The sequence below is a fragment of the Morone saxatilis genome, unplaced genomic scaffold, assembly GCF_004916995.1.
Source record: "Morone saxatilis isolate NCDOM2014 unplaced genomic scaffold, NCSU_SB_2.0 Contig7, whole genome shotgun sequence".
In the NCBI taxonomy this organism is placed as follows: domain Eukaryota; kingdom Metazoa; phylum Chordata; class Actinopteri; family Moronidae; genus Morone; species Morone saxatilis.
In genome coordinates, this window is record NW_023340246.1 from 14,093,394 (window position 1) to 14,100,821 (window position 7,428).

General features: G+C 38.4%; 1 protein-coding gene across 1 annotated transcript in view; it reads right to left on the reverse strand.

The window, feature by feature from the left end:
• The window catches only part of LOC118340261 (disks large-associated protein 2-like), a 107,646-nt gene that overhangs the window by 41,717 nt on the left and 58,501 nt on the right, over nt 1-7,428 (reverse strand). The gene's annotated exons all lie outside the window — the stretch shown is intronic.

Consider the following 7,428-nt stretch of genomic DNA (forward strand, 5'->3'; position numbering starts at 1 on the left):
TCAACTTGCACATTCTGTAAAAAAAACGAAAACCCCTAATTTTGAAAAAAACGATAGTTTCTTTGTTTATGTGAATTCCTCCCAGCCGACTTGCTGCTGGTTTTGCCGTGGCGCGTCAGTAGTAACATTACAGTAACACATACACCATCATTTATTTAATAAATAGGCACAGGAGTTTAGAGTAGTTATTTACTAAATCAAGGACACTAGCACTAACTTTGTACAAAGCAGCTGTCTAACTCTACAGTGACGACAAATCTGCAGACTCACTTGCTAACCACAGACGAGTGGAGAAACGTCGAGTATACCACCTCGTCTGACAGCTACTATTCAGCACTCTCAGCTTCAGCAGTCCCCTTGCCAGAAGCTCGGATAAGATAGCAATATTTATAGGCAAGGATATGCAGATATTGAAAAAGTGACAGCCCTAGCATACTCTGATTAACCTAACTGTTAATGATGTACTGTACGTCCTACAGACAAATTTCCCTCCTTTTCCCTTTCTCCTTTTTACTTTCTTTTCCATCCTTTTCAAACTGCAGTCATGTTGCTCCTGTGGTAAAAGTGGAATGGTTGCAGCCATTTGAGCCATTCTGCCTCTTTGCATCAAAAGTGGATTTTTTTTCACCGGTTGCAGACTTGTTCAACTGTGCAAACACAACTTCTGTCTTTTAAATAATTCAACCACCTTCTTGAAAAGTTTGCTGTTGTTTGTGCGTGTCCAAAAACCTGTTGATGTCCAAGTCTTTTATAAAAAGTAGGTGTGTTTCCCCTTCGGACCAGAAATGTTGGCTTTTCTTTTCTGCATGCCTCTCTACTCCAGCCTTGTGAACTGTTTGGTAGTTGGTTTGTTTACATTGCACAGAGCTGACCGTAAACAGGCAAGAAGCAGTGTGTCCCAACTAGGTAAAAACCAAAAATGAGATGAATTCTGAATGCGCTGTACACTTGTCTAAGGAATGCTCCTAAATTTAAAGTAATATTGGCATATTCCATGTCTTAAATGGAAAATATTCCATTCATAAAAAGGCATTTTTAGGAATATCCAAATAAAATATGCTGTTTACATGACCCTTATCAAATGCAGAATGTTGTCATATTCTGAGTGTGCATGTAAACATAGTCAGTGGTTAAAGTTCATTAAAGCTTCGTCATTTGCTGTTCTAATCACCTTTTGTCAGCTAGGTCTTTCTCTGTAAAATCCTCTGCTGCACTAAGAGCCGTGGGTTTTACACTTCCGACAGCAACAACAGTGGTTTGTCTGGAATAAACAAAAAAACTGGGTAGCCACTGTATATTAGCCTGACGCTGCCTGGAAGTGTGTGGGAGAGTGTAAGTGAGGGCTCTGTCCCATCTGTATTCTTTCGACTAGTGGGTGGTAATAACAAGGAGCACTGCATCCTGTGAGGGAATTGGTCATGTACTGTGGATATTTAATATACACAGAGAAATACATTGATATAACTGTGGGTTATAAGCAGGACCTTAGCAGCTAGGCGTATGTGGGCTGTAATGGGTTTCCCCCAGGTGTTAAGGTTTAGACTGTGCAAAGTAGAGTGCTGCATCAAAAGTAACCCCATCACTTTTACAGGTTCATTTAAGGCAACTACATTCACTTCTGAAAAATGACTTCTTTCTTCAGATTTAATATTTTTAATTTATAAAAATATATATATATTAATATCAAGTTTTTTACTTTTACCAATTGCAGCATGTCAGCATTTCAACAGCTATATTACTTTAAGTCTACAATCTATCCTGCCATTCATTAGTTTTAATAGAGTCCATGTTTGTGGTTTGGAAGAAAATTAATCTAAAGTACTGGGTGAGATTCATCAGCACATTTCTAGAAGGAGCTCAAATACTACTTTACATCTGCAGGATCATCAGACCAGTTAAATGGGAAGGGTAAAACAACCTTTGAGAATAGCACTCATATAGCAAATCAAAACATGAGCATGCTTAATTCAAGGATTTGTAGAAAAGGATTAATAGACTTTGCCTCACACTCTTGGCGGTGATGCAGTTTGTGTACTTTTATGCTTGCGCAGCAAAGGCTGCCAATCATACCCCTAAGGCTGTAACTTTTTAAATCAGCACACTATCATTAATGGCATGGCATTACTTCTAATACAAAAAAACACATGAGCTCTTAAATTAGCTTTGACTGACAACCAAAGGGGCACAGCATATGGTTTTTCACATACTGTGCCTTAAAAATCAATTCCACTATTCTGATTTAAAACTACACAAATCATCAACATTTAAATATGCATATGGGATCACAACCATGATATCATGTAGTATAAATAGCTTTTCGTGTTTATAGTTCTAATAACTGTACAGAGTGACTGCTCTTAACATTACAGCATCAGGATTAACATAGTGATTAAGTGATTGTGTGCTAATTACTGTACACTGTGTCGTGTTCTGCTGCAAATGTGTACACATAACCAAGTGCTCATGTACTGAAAACCAGTAGGTTTTAATTAGATTTTGATGTGATGGAAATCAAGGTAGAGTGCATCCAGTTTAACTTGCAATTACCCTCAGGATTATTGATTGCCATATTGAATATACTGCTTACATTTGATCTCACCTGATTTTACAGAGATAGAATTATGATTAATGTCGGTGTCTCTCACAAACGCAATGAGGTTTTGTGTTCCTGAAGACGGTGATTCACTATGGCAATGTGACACAAACGACATACTCTAGTACAATATTGATCAGGCATGTAGTAAGTACAACACTGTGTCAGTGTGTGGTGCAGCTGTAACAGTTGTCCCAGTGGACAGGGCAGCCTTAGCTCTTGAAACAGCAGCCTCGGGCGCAGAGCTGTCCCTAATGATCTGCCTGTTACTCACTTTACCCAATCATATAGTTGTTTCTCTGCCACAGTCACTGAACTGTTCTCACAGAAACCAGAGTGGCCGATACCCCTGTTTTCACACCTAGAGGTAGAGTAATGCTTTCTCCATCACTTATGTCCTCACTATCTGTTCTTTTCTGCCATCTGCCCCCTTTCTTAATCTTTCCTTTAACACCCAATATCCTCTTTGACCTGATGGCCCTCTTCAGCAGTGCAGACAGGTGAAGGACTAGACAGCATAAGAAACTTGAATTAAAACGATGAACATTTTTCTCCTCTATGGGAGGTGACAAATGGGAATTAATAGAAAGATTTAGAGATGCTAATAATAGCACCCGTTGCTTTCCACCATCATTAATCTAGTATATTTTACTCAGACGTTTTTCCCAAATGTTTTTGTAGTCGAGATGTAAAGGGTTCTGAAGCATTTAGACCATATGCTACTGGAACTCTCCTTTGAATCCAAAACAAATGACCTTCTTTTGGGCAGCATGGCTCACTGCCACGGCACTGAACACCCCGTTTTAATAAGGAGGAAGGAAAATTAATGATGATCTTTTAGTTTGCTAATGTTATGAGATTAGGCACCATCTTTGTGTGTCATATGTTTCTAAAAAGAGAAGGGAGTGTTTTCCAACCCTGCCTAACTTGGGAAGGTAACATGGAAATCAGCTGGCCTTCTTCTGTCTTCCTTCAAAGACCTATCAGTAAAATTATCACGCACACTAATCTGCTATGCATACATTTATCCTCTCCCACATGAGTGGAATAAAATGCAGCAATTGTCTGGAAACTAAATTAATCAGGTTTAAAGACAGCAATAAAGTAAAAGAATCATTTTCTTCCTAATGCACGGCCATTGATCGTCTGAGGCTGTGGTTAACAAGACAGCCATCACTCATGGAAACATTGCACTGGCTCATTAGCATTACCTTATTTCTCTGCTCATTTGAAGCTCCACCTGAAAGAACATGTTCAGCTGTGTCCCTGAGGCAGCTAGACAGGCAAGCTGCTTTACACCATCATTAGTTACTACTAAACACTGAGGCTACTTTGTATAAAAATAACCTTGGGATAAAGCATCTCCTCACTGCAGCGGGTGATTTCATAAGACAATGTAGCAGATAACATAACGTGTCTGTATCACAGGGATCTCAGACTCCTGGCCAGGGGAGATTATTATTACTTTTTTTGTTTTGTAGTAGTTTAATCAATTTATACTACCCCTTCATATACAATTAAATTTAAAAACACAATTCTAAAAAACAAAAATACATTTATTTTGGCTTTCGGGTCTTCATTTGTTGTTTGGCTGCCAACAAAGAAGACAAAAAATTATGTTATCAAATGTATAGAAAGTGCTGTCTGTTTGCATGTTTGTGTTGTTAAGTATTATGTTAGTAATTTAAATATTTTCAGAATTTTGCATTTTCTTGTAATACTTGAGGTGGCCCTCCCATGAGATGACCCTGGGCTAACACAAAAAACACTGACCTGTGAGAACTGGCAGAAATATTGGTAGTTGGAAGTTTGTTTCCTGTAATTTCTGGTTTGTTGTTGATTGTGAAGTAGTTAATTGTGACACTGAATGCAGTCTACTGAATTATGAAGTAAGGTTTTGACAGCTTAGTCACCTACTGAACTAACTGCAGTAAGCAAGAGCGGGATGTTAAACCCCATTTGACAGTAGTGCAGATTATTACGCAAATATGTCTCCATTATTTTACCTGGAGCAAGTTATTAAAGGTAAATGCCCTGTTGGTTTATTTGGGCACACAGTACCACGCTCAAAAGACATCATTTGTTGCCGCAGTATATCATAGGGAGGACACCAGCTCAACCTTTAGGAATTATTTCTATACTAAAGGGGAAGCACTGCACTGGCTTAATTTCAGACAAGAAAGGGCAAGAACATAGGATTGATATAAGCAAGATGATTTATAGCATACTACAGAAACCTTATACAGGTTGCCTTTACTGCACACTCAATATGGTTTCTCACCTCCAAAACATGCCTCAAGATCTTGGGACCAGGCCAAACCATTATTTATTTACGCTTTGTTTACCCAGCTTAATCCTGCTAAAATGAAGTATTTATCTTACACAGGAGACCTGGCCAAGTTAGCAATAGAAAACCAGCATAATTAGTAAAAGTCAATCATAGAAACATTGAATAAAATTTGAAAGAAAGTAAAACAAATGCAAAAAAGTAGAAAGAATAATGTTTAATTAAGGTGGCTTTTTAGAATGAAAGTGATTGATAGCATGCAAAGTGCATTCATTTATTCAGTCTACATAAGTAAATCAGTTTGAACACAATAGTTCAGATAGTAATTTGTAAAATCTCTATGGAACAGTGTCACAATATTAATGCACTGAGCCTACTTTAGGGCGTAAAAATTATGCTTTATGTCTGTAAATTATTACAGAATGCTTTATTCTTCACTCGCAGGCTAATTCCTATACCTTTTCTGTGTCTGTCTGTTGATGTTGCAAGATCCTTTGGATTTTCACAATAATGTCTAGGCTTTTCTTTTTTTCCACCATGTTAAAAGTCCAATTGTTTCACATAAGCTTCACCCTACAACTGAGGCTGTTGTCTTTAGGAAACTAGCATGAAGACTTGACACCCATTGAAACAAGATTATGTCAACAACTAGCCCAACGCAGAGCTGTCATCCTCATCACAAGCTAACCTAAAGGACCCAGACACATCAAACAGATAAAATCCAATGGGCACACAGAGTGTTGACCGCGATGCTTGTGTACAGATCTCCCCTCACTTATTCCACTGAATGAGGCTTTCAGTGTGGACACGCTCAGTGCAGAATGTGCCCATGTGGCAGCTGCAGGGTCTCTGCCTGCTGACACATAAGCTTGTCAAATGCCAGTGAAAGAGCCTCTGTATTGACAGAGTCTTTCAGTCCACATGGCACACAAACAACTGCAGTTTGTGCATCTTTGTGTAATTGTGCCCTCCACATAGTGTCAAAGTGCAGGCACTGGACCAAGATTGAACCTCTTCTCCCTCTCCAAGCATGGACAGGAATGTATCTATTACATCAGAAGACTCTGTAAGTCTTTATATGATTGCAGCACCATTCAAATCCAATGTCATTGGTGGAAAAAAAAGGGGGGAAAAGAATAATGCGGGTGGTAAAAATCTTATTGCATATTACCGCATTACGGTGCATGCATATAACTCAGTTTTCCTGAAATTTGCTGCAAGTGTGGCAAACAATTCTTTGCATTTTTGGTGATTGTGTGAGGTACAAACATAATCTTAGTATTGCACAATATGAAAAAATGATGATAATGTTAGTAGAAGCCATACATCATCTTCAGGGGAGAGTTGGGGTGAGCTTTAATGATGGTCAATCACTTTAGCTCTTTTCATCCCCATTACAAGCAGTAGACCATTTCATAATGCGCTGAGAGGGGGTTCTAGGCCAACTTCTACTAAGGGAAAAGTGTTCTTCATAGGTACTGAGTTCCAAAGCACAAACATACAGCCAGCCCCTCAGTTATAGAGACCTGATGATGCCCCTTTTTCTAGTTGAATTCACATCTCAGAAGGCACTGAAATCCCTGTCACCATGTTGCCATTATTTGTACATCTTAAATCTCCTTCATGTTAATCATCTTAATTCGAAACAAGAATTCATTAAGCTTAAAGTATTCTGATGCTGCAATCAATGTGAGTCACTCTGGATGAGAGCATTTGCTAAGTGCTGAATATTACATGAAAAAAACACTTTTGATTGTGTTTTTGAAGCCAGTACCTGTGGCTAAACTAGTACAGTCTCTTAATGTGTCAGTGGCATAGCAAAGACAGAGGTATAAAAAGCTGCGTATAACATAATTAATTTATACTTTAATGCACAGCCTCTTACATCAGCTCTGGTTAAGTCAAAAAACCTGTGTGTTTTCTACATTGCAGTCTAGCTCAGGTAGCCCATTATTCTCAGTGTCTTCCACCATGACATTGATTCACTCAATTGATTTCTACATCTTAATAGACAATAGCTCCCTGAGGTGACTACACAAAAGGGAATCCTGGTTAAATATATTGGCTTCTCACACTGGACACTGTAATTGCCCTCAGGACGGTAACAGAAAGAAAGGTGGAATCCGAAAGGCCTCCCTGGCAGGATTTCTAAATCAATACATCAATCACTGCATTTTACTCAGGAGGGACTCTATGGAGATGAGTGGATATTGATCTCAATTATTGTTTGTTATATTTTCCAGAAAGGTGATGTTCAGGGCTTCTATGCATATACTGCCCTTTCAATCTACCACTTAAATTCAGCCTTGAAATACTACTAATAATTAGTTTGAAAGAGCTATTCAACAATAATAAGAAGGCTACATATTTTAACTTTTGAACAAAGAGCAACACCATTACTGTATCTTAGGGTTGCATGGGCAATTAAATACATACAGTAACTGGAATAACTAAAATATAAGTTCAAAAAAGTCTCTTTCATTTCTTAAACTGTCATAGATTAAAACACTAATTTTACATGAACTCTGTGGGGGTGGGCGTGGTTTGC